The following is a 20,381-nucleotide window of genomic DNA, read 5'->3' as shown; positions in this document are numbered from 1 at the left end:
CTGCAAACTTGTTGATGGTGGCGCAGCCCGCAGACTTGTTGATGGTCATGAAAACATTTGAAAATGATAAATCACCTGTCACCGCCCACCAGATTAGGACTTGGACCAGCCAAGATCCTCTGCTGTCCCTAGTTAAAAACTGTGTACTGCATGGGAGCTGGGCCAGCATCCCCGTTGAAATGCAAGAGCCAATCAAGCTGTTCCAGTGGCGAAAGGACGAGCTATCCATTCAGGCAGACTGCCTGTTGTGGGGTAACCGCGTAGTGTTACCAAAAAAGGGCAGGGAGACGTTCATCTCGGATCTCCACAGCACACATCTGGGTATAGTAATGATGAAAGCGATAGCCAGAGCCCACATGTGGTGGCCCGGTATCGATTCTGACTTAGAGTCCTGTGTACAGCAATGCAGCGTGTGTGCTCAGTTGAGCAACGCGCCCAGAGAGGCACCACTAAGTTTGTGGTCCTGGCCCTCCAGACCATGGTCGAGGATCCATGTCGACTATGCGGGCCCGTTTCTCGGTAAAATGTTCCTGATGGTGGTGGATGCTTTTTCAAAATGGATTGAATGTGAAATAATGTCGGGAAGCACCGCCACCGCCACCATTGAAAGCCTGAGGGCCATGTTTGCCACCCACGGCCTGCCTGACATACTGGTCAGTGACAACGGGCCATGTTTCACCACTGCCGAATTTAAAGAATTCATGACCCGCAATGGGATCACTCATGTCACCTCGGCCCCGTTTAAACCAGCCTCCAATGGGCAGGCAGAGCGGGCAGTACAAAACCATCAAACAGAGCCTTAAACGAGTCACAGAAGGCTCACTCCAAACCCACCTGTCCCGAATACTGCTCAGCTACCGCACGAGCCCCCGGCTGAGCTACTCATGAAAAGGACACTTAAAACCAGACTCTCGCTGGTTCACCCCAATCTGCATGATCAGGTAGAGAACAGGCGGCAGCAACAAAATGTAAACGATGGTCGCGCCACTGTGTCATGGGAAATTGATCTGAATGACCCTGTGTATGTGCTAAACAATGGACATGGTCCCAAGTGGATCACGGGCATGGTAATAGCTAAAGAAGGGAGTAGGGTGTTTGTAGTCAAACTAGACAATGGACAAATTTGCAGAAAGCACCTGGACCAAATGAGGCTGCTGTTCACAGACTGCCCTGAACAACCCACTGCATACACCACCTTTTTCGAGCCCACAACACACATGCAAAGGATCAATGACACCACGCCGGACCAGGAAATCGAGCCCATCATGCCCAACAGCCCAGCAAGGCCAGGCTCACCCAGCAGCCCTGCAGGGCCAACAACACGCCAGCCCAGGGAGGGCACAACCAACACACCAGAACAGACATTTGTACTGAGGCGGTCCACCAGGGAAAGAAAGGCTCCCGACCGCTTCACCTTGTCAATAGTTTTCACTTTTGACTTTGGCGGGGGAGTGATGTTGTGTATCTGTAAAACATGCCTTTACACTGTACATTAATGATTTAGACGAGGGGATTAAATGTAGTATCTCCAAATTTGCGGATGACACTAAGTTGGGTGGCAGTGTGAGCTGCGAGGAGGATGCTATGAGGCTGCAGAGCGACTTGGATAGGTTAGGTGAGTGGGCAAATGCATGGCAGATGAAGTATAATGTGGATAAATGTGAGGTTATCCACTTTGGTGGTAAAAACAGAGAGACAGACTATTATCTGAATGGTGACAGATTAGGAAAAGGGGAGGTGCAAAGAGACCTAGGTGTCATGGTACATCAGTCATTGAAGGTTGGCATGCAGGTACAGCAGGCGGTTAAGAAAGCAAATGGCATGTTGGCCTTCATAGCGAGGGGATTTGAGTACAGAGGCAGGGAGGTGTTGCTACAATTGTACAGGGCCTTGGTGAGGCCACACCTGGAGTATTGTGTACAGTTTTGGTCTCCTAACCTGAGGAAGGACATTCTTGCTATTGAGGGAGTGCAGCGAAGGTTCACCAGACTGATTCCCGGGATGGCGGGACTGACCTATCAAGAAAGACTGGATCAACTGGGCTTGTATTCACTGGAGTTCAGAAGAATGAGAGGGGACCTCATAGAAACGTTTAAAATTCTGACGGGGTTAGACAGGTTAGATGCAGGAAGAATGTTCCCAATGTTGGGGAAGTCCAGAACCAGGGGACACAGTCTAAGGATAAGGGGGAAGCCATTTAGGACCGAGATGAGGAGGAATTTCTTCACCCAGAGAGTGGTGAACCTGTGGAATTCTCTACCACAGAAAGTTGTTGAGGCCAATTCACTAAATATATTCAAAAAGGAGTTAGATGAAGTCCTTACTACTAGGGGAATCAAGGGGTATGGTGAGAAAGCAGGAATGGGGTACTGAAGTTGCATGTTCAGCCATGAACTCATTGAATGGCGGTGCAGGCTAGAAGGGCCGAATGGCCTACTCCTGCACCTATTTTCTATGTTTCTATGTCTATGCACTCCCATGTTCCGCCACCAGGGAGCTCATCCCCTGAAGTCCCAAGGGATCCCAACACTCCTTGGGAGCACTGTATATAAGCCGGCCCCTAAGGCTTGTTCCTCACTCTGGAGTGTCTTATTAAAGACTGAGGTCACTGTTACTTTAACCTCCGTGTGCAACCTCATCTGTGTTAGGAACACAATAACTATATCCTAAATTTTCCAGCTTTTCAATTTTAATTCAAAAGCCACATTTGAAGACTTTCCACATTGTTTCAAATTTCTACCATTGTCTCACCTTTTCCCATGAATGGTGGGTGTCTCAAAGTTTTAGTTAGTTTCCTGTTGCACGGTTCCTTTAACACGATGGTCAGTCATTATTAACTTTACCGTTTGTCAGTACAGTATGTATTTACTCATTTTTTTTTTCTTCCTTCCCTCCTCCCCAATTCAATAAAATACTTTTCATATCTATAAATATTGGCCCTGAAATTGCAGTCGGCAACTTCCGAATTAAATCCATACTTACCTCGTGCGAAGCCCCAAGGAAAAACTCGTTCTGAAAACCTGTGGAACTATGCGCAGTGCAGTGGCCCAAGTGTACCTGGGATCACATGGGATGGTGTCAGCTGTGGGTAGCACAATTGCCACTGAGTCAGAAGGTTGCGAGTTCAAGTCCCACTTCAGGGACTTGAGCACATAAATCTAGGCTGACACTCCAGTGCAGTGCTGAGGGAGTGCTGCACTGTCGGAGATGCCGTTTGCTCTCTCAGGTGGATGTAAAAGATCCCATGGCACTATTTTGAAGAGCAGGGGTTATCCTTGGTGTCCTGGCCAATATTTATCTCTGAATCAACATAACAGATTATCTGGTCATTATCATATTGTTGTTTGTGGGAGCTTGCTCTGTACAAATTGGCTACCGCATTTTCCACATTACAACAGTGACTACACTCAAAAAGTACTTTATTGGCTGTAAAGCGCTTTGAGACGTCCGGTAGTTGTGAAAAGCGCTATATAAATGTAAGCCTTTCTTTATTTATTTCACTAGCCAATGAGGAAACATAGAACGCCCCGTACATTACTACATGTACATTAAACGGTGTAATACGAATTAGATTTATTTGACAAGTACAGTACTTGGTTTGAAAAAGCACAGAGAATACTTTGGAGTAGAGATATTTACTGGAAGAGTGCAGGATTAAAAAAAGATTAAAACGATCGCATGCCTCTTTTCTCTGTCCTCTTTTCCAGGCTGCTGCACCTGTTTGCACCAGCCATAGCATTTTCCAGCGTAATGAGGCCAACTTTTCGATTTCAATGAGGATTTGAAAGTCGCAGCGGTTCAAGTGTCTGTTCGGAACTTGACAGGTCGCAAGTTCGGGATTTAGTGCATGCGCTTAACTTGCGGTCAATTTCAAAGACGGTATGACAGCATACTGAAAGTACGCCGTTATACGACCGCAAATTCAGTGCCATTGTTATGCTGCGTCTCTAGTGCTTTCAGATTTGTTTCAAAAACCTAACAGGTTCTCATTTGGTTTAAACAAGTCAAACTATTTAGATTCTCCACTTCTGTACAGTTGATATCTCAGAAGGAAGTCAGTCCTTCGGTGTCTGTGTTGACTCAGTTCGAGCAATCCAGATCTATTGTCAGTGATTTCCATTAGTCGCCGATAAATTAAGTCCCTCTTCGAACACATCGTGTATATTGATCGCTGACATGACAATAATTATCCCCGAAGTTGGACGTTCCGACTTCATTAATATTTTCGTTGTCAGGCAACAGACAATCCGAACGCTGCAGCACAACTGTCCCAATGCGTGGCACGATCGGCCGCCGCAGCGACATGCGCTCCTTGTGACGTCACCGGCCGGCCGAACAGCCAGCTCTCGCGCTGCGCTGGGCGTGATCTCGGGATAGTTGGTATTTCTTCCATTCGGGAGGAGAAGCGGCGGGTGATGGGGCAGCGGGAGTGAGTGAGTGCGTCATGACCGGGGTTCAAGCGGGACAGCGTGTCTTACTTACCGGCGGCGGCGGCACACAGACAGGTGAGGCAGCAGGCTCGGCGTAGTCGTAAATAATAACGCCATTAAACGTGCGACACGGACCGGAGTCGGAAGTTATGGCCTAATACCGGCTCCCGGAACCGGCGAGCGGAGTCGGGCTCGGCGGTTACTGCCTCGGGATGAATCAAATATTGAAATGAAAGCGCTGGAGGCCCGGGGATGGTGGTCCGCCGAGCTGCTCAGTGCGGTGGATTCATTGACCTTTCTCTATCGACAGGCTCTATGCGCTGAGGACGGGGGGGAACGGCTGCTTATTTTGTCCTGTCACAAGCTGTAGATGAGCTCTGATTCCTGCTCCTGTTATTGCCGGGTGCACAGTTTAAACAAAAATCCTATTGAACTAACTGTATCCCGAAGCCACATTCAGCGCCATCCCACCTCCTGTGCCAAAACAGTAAAGGAACATTCTGGAGAGTGCGGATAACCTCAGGGTTGTCAACTCTGGTTGAATGTATTCCTGGAGGTTTGATCATGTGACGTCTGATCACCTGATATCTGCAAAAACTATTGCATCTACCTTGTATAAAGCTTGGGTCCCCTTTAGTTGAACATCCATAAATGTAAGTTGGTCACTAATAAATCCAATAGGGAATTCAGGAGAAATTTATTTTCCCAGAGAGCAGTGACAATGTGGAACTCGCTACCACCAGGAGTAGTTGAGGTGAATAGCAAAGATGCATTTAGTGTCAGCTGTGGCTCAGTGGGTAGCACACTCACCTCTGAGTCAGAAGGTTGTTGATTCAAGTCCCACTCCAGGAATCTAGGCTGACACTCCAGTGCAGTGCTGAGGGAGTGCTGCACTGTTGTAGGTGCTGCCTTTCGGATGAGATGTTAAACTGAGGCCTCAGGTGAAAGTAAAAGATCCCATGGCACTATTTCAAAGAACATAACATAAGAATTAGGATCAGGAGTAGGACAGTTGTCCCAGCACCGATCCCTGTGGCACACCACTAACCACTGATTTCCAACCCGAAAAGGACCTATTTATCCTGACTCTCTGCTTTCTGTTAGCCAATTCTCTATCCATGCTAATACATTTCCACTGACTCTGCGTATCTTCTGTAAAGCGCTTTGAGATGTCTGGTGATCATGAAAGGCGCTGTATAAATGCAATTCTTAAGGGGAAGCTAGATAAACACATGAGGGAGAAAGGAATAGAAGGTTATGCTGATGGTGTTAGAGAAAGAGAGGTGGGAGGAGGCTCGTGTGGAACATAAACACTGGCATGGACCTGTTGGTCCGAATGGTCTGTTTCTGTGCTGTAAATTCTGTGTAATCATTTTGCACCAGCTGCTATTGTGTGAGAAGTTCTGAGAACCAGGAGGCCATCAGGGAAGAGGGGAAACTGATGAAGGGGCAGGACAAATAATAACTCTCTAATATTGCACTGATAACTAATAGTAATATTGGTAACATTTAATCCCTTCATAACCAACCAGTACAATAACTAACCGACAGTTTGTATATAACTGGTAGTAATGGGTATGGCCCGATATCCTATCTGTAATTAGTAGTAATCCTATAACCTGCTGATATTCACCATGAAACTACAGCCAGAATCCCCCAGCACTGCACAAGGTGCAGTTAGGCTCCCAGTTGATGGCACTTTTAACAGACCCCATCTCTCTCTTTTTCGCTCTCTGTACTCCTTGGACTTTGGTTTGGGCTCAGGTTCTGTGTGAAGGTGACAACTCTGAATTGGGAGCCTCAGTCAGAGCCGATCTGTGCTTGGACTTAATGGCCTAGATTTTCAACGACTTTGCCACCAGGTTTTTGCAGCAATTTGGCTCTCCGTGGTGAAAACCTGGTTGGCGGGATCCTTTGTGGCGGCTCTTTCACGTACCGCCGGGGAGAGACGTGCTGACATGAAATGACGCGTAACGCTGCGGATTGCGTTACCATCGTACTTTCGGTTCTCTTGGGACCCGTACGCTGTTGATACTGGATTCTTTTTCCCTCAATCTGTTTCAGCGAATACACTGAGGCAGACACCAAATCAGCTTATAACAAAGCAGTCTTTATTATTTGTTTCACCAGCCGGGACTTACCAGAACAAAGGGATGCTCTCCCTCAGAGTGCGCCCACTTCCCTCGGACAAGCCCCATTACAATGTAGGGGCACAACGGTTATACGCTTTCAATACGTAATACAATTGAGGGACATTCAGTTCACCCTATCCTTTGTGATCCTTCTTTGCCTTTGTCCACTCATTAGCCGATACCTGGCCTTCCTTGCCCAATTAGATACTGTAAATGTAGATTCTTTTCCTCAATCTGGTTCAGTAAAATTACTGAGTCGAATACCTATTGTGCTTTAAACAAAGCAGTCTTTATTTTACCGGCCGGCAAGACTTATCAGACAGAAGATATACTCTCTCGATAGAGCGTACACACTCCCTATGGATAAGTGACGTTATATTGTCAAGGCACGATGGTTATACATTTTCGGCAAAAGATAACAAGATAGGGCTAGAGTGACATCCCAGCTCAGCCCATCTCTTTTGATCCCTCCTTCCCTTTGTCCACTCATAAGCCGACCCAAGCATGGTCCGATTTTAAACAAAGACCTTTTGTCAATGTTTCAGGTTAATAACATGATTTAATAAGACCTTGAGGTTTTTCTGCAAGCTGTGGGTTTTGTTTCAATATGTGTTAGTGTTGTAATATTTCGCAGTCTCGAGTCTGAGATGTCATGGCTATTCCTCCATGAATTGTTTGTTAGCTTATACTGTCCCTATACAATTCCCACGTTCTCAACTTCAATGTCTCTATACATTTTTAAACATTCACATTACGGGCAAGTGGTTATAGCAACTTTTTCTCACTAAGAGCTTTCTCACCCATTGCTTGTAAATGTTACAATTTTACTGGTGTGACTAGTAACTAAGACCTTGAGCAAGTCTGTTATTTGTGCTGATGATGTAATATTTGCAGTCTGACATTCTTATTTTTCCATGATTCCTTTGTTCACTTCACTGTCTCTATTGCTTATACATTTTCACACATTCACATTCCCCCCTTTTATCATTCCATGATAACCCTGGTGACTATTCCAGGAGTATCGCACTCTCTTTCCTGATCCTCCTTGTCGAGTAGGTCTTTAGTTTGCTGGATCATAACCCGGGAGCCCCTGGCCATAAGAGGGTTTGCTAATCTTGTCATCATGACTTTACAACAAAGGTTAAAGCAACCAATAATCAAGCAACAGGTAATTATTACTACGATGAGAATAATCGGCCCATGCATTAGATACGATCCCCAGGATCCACCTAACAGCCAATCAAACCAGCCTACACCTCCTGCAGGGGTGGATAACTTCTTTACCTCCCTTTTTATGTGATCAGCGAGATTGGTTATGTTTTCTGAATTATCGGGGATGTAAGGATCTGAATGTTGCACTATCAGGGCACATGTTCCCCCTTTCTCAGCTAACAGATAATCGAGGGCCATTCGGTTTTGTAATGCCACGGTCCGTATGGCTATCATTTTGGCCGTGATGCCCTCCAGAGCTTCAGCAGTATAGTTAGCTATCTGTTCCAATCTGTACTTCATCCATGGTGCGTCCTATCCCGAATGGGAACATCATGACCCCAAAGAACCTTTCGGCGGGGGTGAGGGTTCGCCTGTGTCGGCTGGCGGCATGTACTTCTGCCAGGATACGTGTTTGCCGCACAAATGGCACCACATATCCCAAATAGCAGGACCCTGTCCATCGCCCAGGTAACCAGGGGTATGCCCTATGCCCGCACACAAAATACGTGCCGTTATACGCTGCCTATACCATATATTGTGTTGGGGTCCCAAGACTGGGCCCACAGACCTCCACCTGTTTTATTCGGAAGGTGAGAGAGGATAGTGACTCGTGCACCTGTTGTGATGTTGAGGTTGTGTGGACAATCGCTGTACCCTATGATATGTCCCTTTCCGCTGGTGTCATTTCAGGTTAAACATATGGCCCCGGTTGGCCTCCCAATGCTGAAAGGGTCAAAAGGATTTACCCATAGACAAGGACAGAATAACTTGTTGGCCCCAAGTTTCGGGCCGCGCCAAAAACAGCGCAGCCCCGAGCTGGACGCCTGTTCTTCGCGCCTAAAAGTGCGCAGGAAAAAAATCTGCGCGATTCTCCAGCTCCTTGGAGCTCTAACTCAGCTTGGCGCGGCACACACATCACAGCGGGGGGCGGAGCCAGACACTCGCGCCGATTCTGTAAGCAGTGGGGAGCGGGTCTAATTCAAATGAGGCAACATTGTGCCGGCAACCCTGAGCGTGCGCGTTGGAGCGTGCAGTGTGAAACAAACATTGGCACTCGGCCATTTTTAAAGGGACTGGAGGAAAAGTGAAGATTTGTCTCTTGGAAAGGCTTGTGATTTAATTTGTGTGATATTTTTGTGTGTGAGGGAGTGTTTTTAGCAGCATTGTTGAATAAATCACCTGCAGAAATCAGCGAGTTCAGCTTTTCACTGCTAAATTTGCAGAACTGGTGCTGCATTGGTGCATGCAAATTAAGGACTGTGTGTTTTGAGAAATAAAAGAGTGCCAATTCAACTTTGCAATGGATCAACGTCCACCAAGAACAAATAATTTCTTGCATGAGGAAATAGAGATATTAGTCAACGTAATTGAGCAGAGATGGCAGGAGCTAGATACCAGCAACAGAGGTCACATAAAAGTGCCACCAAAAGAAAAGAAGAAACGGTGAAACCAAGTTGCAGAAGATTACTGCGCAGTCAAAAGGGAGAAAATGGAAGTCTAATGCAATTCTTTAATTTTAATTTTTTTCAAAGTACCACCCACCACCAAACATCTCCTCGTTGAGCTTGAGGATCGGAGCATCGGCCAGCAGAATCGCTCCCTCGCCCAGACACGGGCTTGGCTTCAAAAGAAGCCTGGGGGGGTGGGGTGGGATGGGGGTCGAACTGAACTGCCAGCCACTTATATAAGGGATGAGAACCCTTAGGCTATAAATTATCAATTTCTAAAAGCTCTGTTTTCATCCTCAATACTGTCCACATCAGCAGCTTCAAAAGAAGTCTGGGGGGGGGGGGGGGGTGGAAACCGAGCCCCTGTGTCCGGGTGAGGGAGCGATTCTGCCGGCCAACGCTCCGACCCTTAAGCCCGGTGAGGAGACGTTTGGTGGTGGGGTGGTACTTTGGGGAAAAAAATGTAAAAATTGCGTTCGACTTTGTTGCTCCAAATTACTTCATTGAATGCCTAGCTTCCCGTTTTAAGCAAGCCTATTGCACATGCGCAATACAAGGTGTGGTCCATACTAGGGTGTGCACCTTGGGGAGCGAGAATCGAAAGAAGGTGTGAGTGCTTTGTCCTGCTGTTTTGAGCTTGTTGCAAAGCTACAATTAAGCTACACTGCCATATCGTGTCCTAGCCTTCTGCATGATGGTGCTGCGGAGGAGAAGATTGATTAGGCATCATCACCTGAGGAACCTTAGAACATGTAGGATGATGGGCAGGAGGCCTTACGCACATTGGGTATATCAAGGCAGGTGTCCATACCTGCACCGGAGTGATGCAGACTGTGAGAAGGCTGCGTTTCCGCAAAGAAGTTGTAACCGAGATCTGAGTTAATAAAAGCAGACCACTCTGAAAAGGGGCTGGCACCTCAATGGGCGGAACCAGCACCTCGTCCAGAAGTGAGTACAACTGTGGGAGCTTCCTCCTCATCCTCTCCCTGCCCCTCCCCCTCACCTCCATGCTCTTGGTCTGGAAGGTGGGATTGAAAGATTTTCTCCTCTTCAGGCTCGTCCGCATCTGAATCATCCTCTGCATCGGCTTCAGCCTCATCTGGGTTGGCCTCAAGTTCTGCAAAATATAACAGAACAGACAAATGGTTAGAAGCAGAGGAGGGGGCAGAGTGGCATGAGTAGGCTCATACAGCGCAGGCAGCAGGCTCATTTGAAGGACCACGATGAATGATAGCACATTGCATCAACCGAAGTGTAGCTGACGAAGACATCCCCATGAACCAAAGCATGGCTAGCCTGCGCAGTACTTAACATTTAGCAAAGCCAGACTGGAATTTGCAAGAACTTACCCTCTCCCTAGAGTGTGGGCCCAGCTTGTGCAGTGATTGCTTTTCCCCAGGCAGGACCCATCAAAGCAACGATCCTGTCTTCCACGGGTATCAGTGGATGCAGAATTTCCAGGCTGCCTCCTGTTCGAGTACTCTCTATTGTGTGCCACCTCCCTTTGCAAAGATGAAAATGTAACTTTTGAGAGGGTGTCTTTCTGCTGGGTGGGACATACAGATGGTTACATTTACAAATGCAATTCCAGTGAATAAATGAAAATATTACTTGCACGAACTGACTAAGGTCCAAGGTTCTGCCACTTTTTGCACTGGCCTCCAGACCTCTGGGTGGTTACCATTGCACAATAATCTTGTGAAAGGTTGGTTCCAGCGTTTCTTCTCTTTTGGTGAAACTTTTATTTGACCTCTGCTGGTGTCCAGCTCATGCCATCTGACCTCAATTACAGTAACCACGGCCTCCACTTCATCCTGGGAGAAATTCTTGGTCCTTGAGCCGCATTGCATATTGTAGCTCTGATTTAAGTTCTCTCACACCACTCAGAATTTGTTCTCACACACAGCTGGCTCTTTGAAAATGGCTGAATGCAGACCGGGCGCTGTACTGGGAATGCGCGCCCATAGCAATCGCATTTGGGAAAAAAAAACATAGTTTTTTTTTGTTCGCGCTTGCACAGAAGGGGGGCATCCTTTTTTCGGCACAGACATTAGGCTCCACCCCCCGAAGCTAAAGGACAGGCTGTGCTGTGCCAATTTCAAGAATTGGAACAGGGAAACTTTCAACTTTTTTTTGGCTTGGCGGGCTCCAAAAAAACGGGTGTAACTCTTGAAATATGCCATAAAACTGCATTGGGGAAAATTGAGCCCATTATGTTAATTAAAATGTGATGGCTGTGCAGGCGAGGTCTCTTTTCCCAGTTATTGGGTACCTTGATTAATTCCCATAGGGCATTCACTGGTATAGCTTGTAACAAATTTGGACTCGATTATTCAATGATGACTCAAGTTGATTGATTCTTGAACAACAATATCATCATTTTCCTTTTCAAATCCTATGAGGTGTATGTGTGTGGAATAAGATTACTTTTAAAAGCTGAAAATCTGCAGGTTACAATTTTTAAAAAAAACAATGAGCTGGTGAGCACCAAACCGAAGTAAAACTGGATTTTTGATATGAATGAAATTAAATTTAAATATTTTAAATACAGACAATCAGTCCACTGATTGTGGATTTTCTCTGGGATGTCGGTTCTAAACTTTTTTCCTCAGTGTCATCTGCTCGAAATTATGTTGTCTCTGTAAAATATGAAAACTATTTCACGGAGATAATTTAATCACGTTTAATAAAAAAAAACTTGTGACTGACTAAACGGCAATAATTGAGTCTTTGTGTTCTCTGATCATAAACCATTGAACTTCTTTCTCATGGTTTCTGTTATAAAAAGCCCAGGATTGAATTAGTTTTGCATCCTTTGGATATCTTGTATAATTCTTAGTCCAAGAATATCTCCAGATAGTTTCTTCCACCTTTTTAATCTATTAAGAACTTTAAATTTCCTTCAACTTTTTAGAGTTTTGAGAAGCTTGTAAGATTCAGCTCAACATTTGATGGTATCCTATTACACATTAATAGGTTAATTTCTGATGCACTATCTTGACATTTAGGGTCTTTTGTGTCTTTTTTGAAATAATGGTCCCAAATCATATTTTACACACTTTGGATTAATGCTGGTTGTTACCTTATTTGTGCTTGGGGTGTTGAGTGTACCATCTTTGGATTCTTATCCCTGATTTTAGTTAGAAAGTATTGTTCTGTTTTGATTCATTTGCTTTCAAGAGGTGATATCAGTTTTTCTATGTTGGTTAAAGTTAGCAACAACAGGTTACACTTAATGTAGCAATACAGTCTAAGTTATCAGTCTAAGTTATTTCACACATGTAGAGGGGGAGAGACTGACTATCCAAGGTTTGGAGGAAGTGACTGAAGATACAGGTTTTGGATAGTAATTCTAAATGGGGAGAGACACAACAAGACGGAGGGATTTGGGAGTGAGACTGGGACTTGATGGCTGAAATCCGTGCTGCTGAGGGGAGAAAAATAGTAGTCTGAATTGAAAGAATGGAGGATGCAAACTCTGTCTTGGGGCTGGAAGAGGAGGGTGGGGTGAGGTGAGATTATGGAGTGAGAAATAAGAACAAATGTTTTAAAATCCTAATGTTGGGGGACAGGGAGCAAGTAAAGATTGGCATGATAGGTAAATGGGACTTGGTACAGTATAGGATGTGATGGCATTTTAAGTATTCAGTTTGGGAGACTGGTTGGAGAACATAGGAGAAATTGAGCCTTAAGATGATTAAAGAATGTAAGGGAGTTTGAGCAGGGAGTTTGAGCGGGGAGTGAAGTAAGCTTGAGTAGAAATTTATGATTTTTAAATTGGATGTTAAATTTGTTTGAAACCTAGTAAGTTATTTGCATTATTTACAAAGCTCTGTCAATTCCATAACATTTACAATTCACTCTGGAGCATCCACGATGCTGAGAATGACATAAGTGGCATGTGTAGTGAGTTGGTCTTACCGCATGAGAAGGATCCACAGCCAGCTAGGGAATGGAAGACCAGCAGGAAGAGTAGTACAAAGAAGGTAGTGCAGGGGTCCCATCTGGTCATCCCCCTGCAAAACGGATACACTGTTTTGAGTGCTGTTGAGGGAGATGACTCATTAGGGGAGAGCAACAGCAGCCAAGTTCATGGCACCGTGGCTGGCTCTGTTGTACAGGAGGGCATAAAAAAGAGTGGGAGAACGATCGTGATAGGGGATTCAATCATAAGGGGAATAGATAGGCATTTCTGCGGCCGCAATCGAGACTTCAGGATGGTATGTTGCCTCCCTGGTGCGAGGGTCAAGGATGTCTCCGAGCGAGTGCAGGACATTCTGAAAAGGGAGGGAGAACAACCAATTGTCGTGGTGCACATTGGTACCAACGACATAGGTAAAAAAAGGGATAAGGTCCTACGAGACGAATTTAAGGAGCTAGGAGTTAAATTAAAAAGTAGGACCTCAAAAGTTGTAATCTCGGGATTGCGACCAGTGCCATGTGCTAGTCCGAGTAGGAATCGCAGGATAGCACAGATGAATACGTGGCTTGAGCAGTGGTGCAGCAGGGAGGGATTCAAATTCGTGGGGCATTGGAACAGGTTCTGGGGGAGGTGGGACCAGTACAAACCGGACGGTCTGCACTTGGGCAGGAACGGAACCAATGTCCTAGGGGGAGTGTTTGCTAGTGCTGTTGGTGAGGAGTTAAACTAATATGGCAGGGGGATGGGAACCAATACAGGGAGACATAGGGAAACAAAAAGGAGACAAAAACAAAAGACAGAAAAGAGATGAGTAAAAGTGGAGGGCAGAGAAACCAAAGGCAAGAAACAAAAAGAGCCACTGAATATAAAAGGGCTGCAGGAGGGGTAAAAACTAAAAATCATGGTTTAAAAACTAGGATGAAAACACTCTACCTAAATGCACGCAGCATTAGAAATAAAGTAAATGAGTTGACGGCACAAATTATTACAAATGGGTATGATTTGGTGGCCATTACAGAGACATGGTTGCAAGGTGGCCAGGACTGGGAATTAAACGTACAGGGGTATCTGACGATTCGGAAAGATAGGCAGGAAGGGAAGGGAGGTGGGGTAGCTCTGTTAATAAGGGATGATATCAGGGCAGTTGTGAGGGATGATATTGGCTCCAATGAACAAAATGTTGAATCATTGTGGGTGGAGATTAGAGATAGTAAGGGGAAAAAGTCACTGGTCGGCGTAGTTTATAGGCCCCCAAATAATAACTTCATGGTGGGGCGGGCAATAATCAAGGGAATAATGGAGGCATGTGAAAAAGGAACGGCAGTAGTTATGGGGGATTTTAACCTACATATCGATTGGTCAAATCAGAAACGAGCGTACTATGCTTAAACAAAGGGGACTACAGTGGGATGAGGGCAGAGTTGGCTAAAGTAGACTGGAAACAAGGACTAAACGGTGGCACAATTGAACAGTGGAGGACTTTTAAGGAGCTCTTTCATAATGCGCAACAAAAATATATTCCAGTGAAAAAGAAGGGCGGCAAGAGAAGAGATAACCAGCCGTGGATAACCAAGGAAATAAAGGAAAGTATCAAATCAAAGACCAATGCGTATAAGGTGGCCAAGGTTAGTGGGAAACTAGAGGATTGGGAAGATTTTAAGCAACAGCAAAGAATGACTAAAAAAGCAATAAAGAAAGGGAAGATAGATTACGAAGGTAAACTTGCGCAAAACATAAAAACAGATAGTAAAAGCTTTTACAGATATATAAAACGGAAAAGAGTGACTAAAGTAAATGTTGGTCCCTTAGAAGATGAAAAGGGGGATTTAATAATGGGAAATGTGGAAATGGCTGAGACCTTAAACAATTATTTTGCTTCGGTCTTCACAGTGGAAGACACAAAAACCATGCCAAAAATTTCTGGTCATGGGAATGTGGGAAGGGAGGACCTTGAGATGATCACTATCACTAGGGAGGTAGTGCTGGACAGACTAATGGGATTGAAGGTAGACAAGTCCCCTGGTCCTGATGAAATGCATCCCAGGGTATTAAGAGATGGTGGAAGTTATTGCAGATGCATTTGTTATAATCTACCAAAATTCTCTGGACTCTGGGGAGGTACCAGCGGATTGGAGAGCAGCTGATGTTACGCCTCTGTGTTTAAAAAAAAAAGGGGGCAGGCAAAAGGCAGGTAACTATAGGCCGGTTAGTTTAACATCTGTAGTGGGGAAAATGCTTGAAACTATCATTAAGGAAGAAATAGCGGGACATCTGGATAGGAATAGTGCAATCAAGCAGACGCAGCATGGATTCATGAAAGGGAAATCATGTTTAACTAACTTACTGGAATTCTTTTGTGAATGTATGTGGAAGAATCATGAAAGGGTTAATAAAATGGTTCAAGGAATCAATAAGCAAGTAAGGAAAGGCAGACTTAGTTTCCCGTGAGAAAGTAGTGGACAAAGTAGCTTGTGTGACCATTACTGATAAACAAGGGTTGATGGCCATGACTTGATGAGGTGCACATTTGCTTCGTGTGATTAAGCTGGACTATTCCGCTCGTAAAAGCATAAAGTGTTCTAAAGATAAACAGGCTGTCAATTCATGAAGCCCTAGTAACACACTGATTGATGAAGCAGGCCATACCTCCTTCGGTTTGTAAGAATAAAAAGGATGCGTCTGTGAGGATAGGCAGACCTTTTGTCTGCCTGCCCCGGAATCTGTAGACTCTGTGCTGGCAGTTTGGTAACAGGTCCGAAGCTGCTTCAATAAAGACATAAAGATTGAAGGTATCGGAATTGATTATTGTCGAATGCAGCTGACCACCCGAACTAAAACTTAACACTTTGAGGATATAACGAGCATGGTGGATAGAGGTGTACCGATGGATGTGGTGTATTTAGATTTCCAAAAGGCATTCGATAAGGTGCCACACAAAAGGTTACTGCAGAAGATAAAGGTACGCGGAGTCAGAGGAAATGTATTCGCATGGATAGAGAATTGGCTGGCGAACAGAAAGCAGAGAGTCGGGATAAATGGGTCCTTTTCCGGTTGGAAATCGGTGGTTAGTGGTGTGCCACAGGGATCAGTGCTGGGACCACAACTGTTTACAATATACATAGATGACCTAGAGGAGGGGACAGAGTGTAGTGCAACAAAATTTGCAGATGACACTAAGATTAGTGGGAAAGCGGGTTGTGTAGAGGACTCGGAGGCTACAAGGCGATTTGGATAGGTTAAGCGAATGGGCTAAGGTTTGGCAGATGGAATACAATGTCGGAAAGTGTGAGGTCATCCACCTTGGGGGGGGGGGGGGGGAGGGGGGGGAAACAGTAAAAGGGAATATTATTTGAATGGGGAGAAATTACAACATGCTGTGGTGCAGAGAGACCTGGGGGTCCTTGTGCATGAAACTCTTTTTGGAAACCCAAAAGGTTAGTTTGCAGGTGCAGCAGGTAATCAGGAAGGCAAATAGAATGTTGGCCTTCATTGCGAAAGGGATGGAGTTCAAAAGCAGGGAGGTGTTGCTGCAACTGTATAAGGTATTGGTAAGGCTGCACCTGGAGTACTGCGTGCAGTTTTGGTCACCTTACTTAAGGAAGGATATACTAGCTTTGGAAGGGGTACAGAGACGATTCACTAGGCTGATTCGAGAAATGAGGGGGGTTACCTTATGATAGATTGAGTAGACTGGGTCTTTACTCCTTGGAGTTCAGAAGGATGAGGGGTGATCTTATAGAAACATTTAAAATCATGAAAGGGATAGACAAGATAGAGGCAGAGAGGTTGTTTCCATTGGTGGGGGAGACTAGAACTAGGGGGCACAGCCTCAAAATACGGAGGAGCCAATTTAAAACCGAGTTGAGAAAGAATTTCTTCTCCCAGAGGGTTGTGAATCTGTGGAATTCTCTGCCCAAGGAAGCAGTTGAGGCGAGCTCATTGAATGTTTTCAAGTCAAAGATAGATAGATAGATTTTTAAGCAATAAGGGAATTAAAGGTTACGGGGAGAGGGCGGGTAAGTGGAGCTGAGTCCACGACCAGATCAGCCATGATCTTATTGAATGGCGCTTGAGGGGCTAGATGGCCTACTCCTGTTTCTAATTCTTATGTTCTTATGTTCTCCCTTTCCTAACCTTTTGTTTATATTTGTTGTGTAATCTTACAATGGCATGTTTTTCCAATTGGAAATTGATTTCCATGATTTTAGCACTGTATTCTATTTTTATACATACCCTAATTTCATTGCAAGAAATGAGGTAAACATGTTATCAATATGTCTTTAGGTTTGCTGAGTGTGCCACATTGAGGTTCCCTGTCCTTTTACATAACTTTTACACTCCATTCCTCTTTTTTTTTTAAAAGAATTCTTTCACCTGGAACAGTAATGCAGCTGGTGGCTATAAATTGTGTCTTAAAAATTTCTCACCATTTATTTTACTACCTAGTGTTTCATCTCTTACGGGTTTTGTGCAGGATAGTTTTTCACCTCTGTTCACTAAGCTTCTTGCCACATTATGTGAGTTTATCTTGCTCGTTGGTTTGCTGTTGACGAGAGAGACATGGGTGTTGTCGTCCGGTTATTTGTGTTCGCTTCTTCAATGCTGTGGTTTTAATGGAACACTTAATTGAGTTAATGGCCCAGATTTTGCAGTCAGTACGCCGTAATACCACCGTTGAAATGGACTGCAAGTTTCCTGATCCGCACCGACCGGGAAATCCTTTTTGATGACAGAGTTGGGCCAATTGCCCAGCAATTACAGCTGAAAACTTTACGGCTGATGCAAACAGGGGCAGGGCCTGTTTGCACAGCATAAGGGGATACTTCCTGACACATCCAAGTAATTTTAAAAGCTATATGAGGCTGGAAATGGAAGCATTTTAGGTTTTTGTTTATTGTCCATGAAAAGTTTGGAGGAAGTGATTGCTGCATTGAGGGTTTTATTTATTTATGTTTTGCATCTATGTGGATCATAAGGTTAAAATAAATCTCTGCAGGAAGTGGAGGAAAAGAAAAAAAAAGTTTTATTAGAGCCTTCCAGGATTTAATGTGCATAAACATCTGTTATAAATAATGAGACCTTCTGTTTGCTGATTGGAACACGGGTTCACGTGATCCCAGGTATGTTTCCTCAGTGTGTCCCTGGGATCTGTGGGCCACTATGCTACCTCTACTACAGTGTCTGCCAGCTAGTTCTCGAAGGAGGGACCCCCATCAGGTAAATTAGCATTCCGTTCGAATGCCAGTGGTGGAATCTGTAGTTATACCGTCGACAGCAAAATGCAGGCCAGTAATCTGGATATAGTAGGAATGACTGAACTATGGCTACATAGAGAACAGGGTTGACAACTAAATATTGCTGGATATAATGCATTTAAGAAGAAAAGGGAAGGGAGGAGGGGAGGTCAAGTAGCTGTAATAGTTAAAAATAGAAAAAAAGATATAACTAGCAGTAAGATAGATGCAGAATCCATATGGATTGAATTAAAAGATAAGGGATCCATCATCCTAATAGGGGTATACTATAGGCCACCAAATAGTGAAAGGGAATTGGAGGAAGAAATATTTGTAGGCAAATCTACAAGGTGAGTAGCAGGCATAGAATAATGATCAGATGCTATTTCAACTACCCTCTCACTTAAACAGGCAGGAAGAAGTAGCGAAAGGAGAAAAGGGAATGATGTTTTTACAGGACTCTTTTCTCGCTCAATATGCAAGAAGTCCAACAAGAAAAGAATCATTGCTGGACCTTGTAATGGGTAATGAACCAGAACAGCTAGGAGTAAGAGAGCATCTTAGTAGTGATCACAACATAGTCAGGTTCAAGATTAGGTCAAAGCCTAAGGTAATAGATTGAAAAAGAGCAAATAATGAGGGTGGAACTAAAGGTCAACTGGGAGAAAAGCTTGAAAAGTAAAGAGACACGGAAACAGTGGGAAATTGTTAAAAGGATAATCAAGAAAGTTCAAGAGAAATGTATTCCACAAAAAACTTGCTTGTTCCTGGCTAATTATGGGGTACTGTGGGAAAATAAAGAACTAAAGGAAAAATTGAGTCTAAAGAAAAAAGACACATAAGAAGTACTTGGATACTAAAGAAGAGGACAAATGGAATACAAAAAACTTGGGAAAGGAGTTTAAAAAAACAAACATCAGGAAGGTAAAGAGAAATTACAAAATCAAAGTATCAAGAAATATAAAAATAAATATGTTCTCTAGACACACAAATAACAAAAGGAAAATTAAAATAAGGATAAGGCCAGTAAAGGACAAACAAGATAAACTCGCTGACAAAAATGGCAGAAGTATTGAATGACTTGTTTGCCTCAGTTTTTACTAAAGAAGATAACAAATTAGACACTTCACCAGAGGATGTGCTTAAAAAGAACATTAATACAGTTGGGATAGAAAGAGATAAAATAATTGACAAACTAGCAAAAATATGAGGATAAATCTTCAGGTCCAGATGGTATGCACTCGCGCATACTCGGCAACTAAGGAGGAGATAGCAGCGGCCCTATTTTTTATATATGCAAAAGTTCCATAGAAGAAGGGGTAGCAACAGAGGATAGGCAGACAGCTAAAGCTGTTCCTATATACAAAAGGGGAGACAGAACAAAACCTGGGAACTATGGGCCAAAATTTCGGCATCTGTTGAATACGGCGCACCTCCGAGACTTACGTGACCTGCCTGGGCTCGAAGGTGCGCCGGAATAAATTACTGCAATTCTCCGGTCCTCCTGGACCGTGGCGTGGCGTGGCTTGGCTTGGCGCGGCGCAGCGTTGTCTTCCTGGGGCGGAGCAAGCCTATAGTACTCTGCAGGTGGGCGGGGCTAAGCTCCTGTGTGTCTAAATGCAGCCGGCATCGTTGCGCGTGCGCGTTGCAACGTGCGTGCGCACTGGAACCTTGACCTTAGCAATCGGCCATTTAAAGCGAGAACGTGGCACGCATTTAAAGCTGGCTGGGATTTTTGGTTGCAGGTAGGAAAAGGATTGAACATTATTTTATTGCTTCTCGTGCAAAGGTGCCACATAGATGCAAGCAGGGACATTTTAAAGGGAAAACGTGGCACTCTGTTACAGCGAGCTGTGTGATTTATGGGTGCAGGAAGGGAAGGAGTGAAAAGTCTTAAGTGATTCTTGCAGTGCAAAGGGGTGCTGCACACGTGCATGCAAGAAAAGGACTGTGTTTTTAATAATCACTGAGTGGAAATCCAGTACCTGTACAGCAATGCATGA

The 20,381-nt window shown here is 44.6% G+C and overlaps 1 protein-coding gene across 1 annotated transcript in view; it reads left to right on the top strand.

Moving 5' to 3' along the window:
• The first annotated feature begins 4,359 nt into the window (after positions 1-4,359).
• slc30a9 (solute carrier family 30 member 9) overlaps positions 4,360-20,381 on the top strand; it is a 233,118-nt gene continuing 217,096 nt past the window's right edge. Inside the window, exon 1 of the mRNA XM_070860729.1 lies at positions 4,360-4,505. The gene's annotated coding sequence lies outside the window, so the exon portion shown is untranslated. The remainder of the gene's footprint in view (positions 4,506-20,381) is intronic.

The sequence above is a fragment of the Pristiophorus japonicus genome, chromosome 2, assembly GCF_044704955.1.
Source record: "Pristiophorus japonicus isolate sPriJap1 chromosome 2, sPriJap1.hap1, whole genome shotgun sequence".
Taxonomy (NCBI): Eukaryota; Metazoa; Chordata; class Chondrichthyes; family Pristiophoridae; genus Pristiophorus; species Pristiophorus japonicus.
Note: the sequence above shows the minus strand (reverse complement) of the source record. Positions and strands in the feature narration are given on the sequence as shown.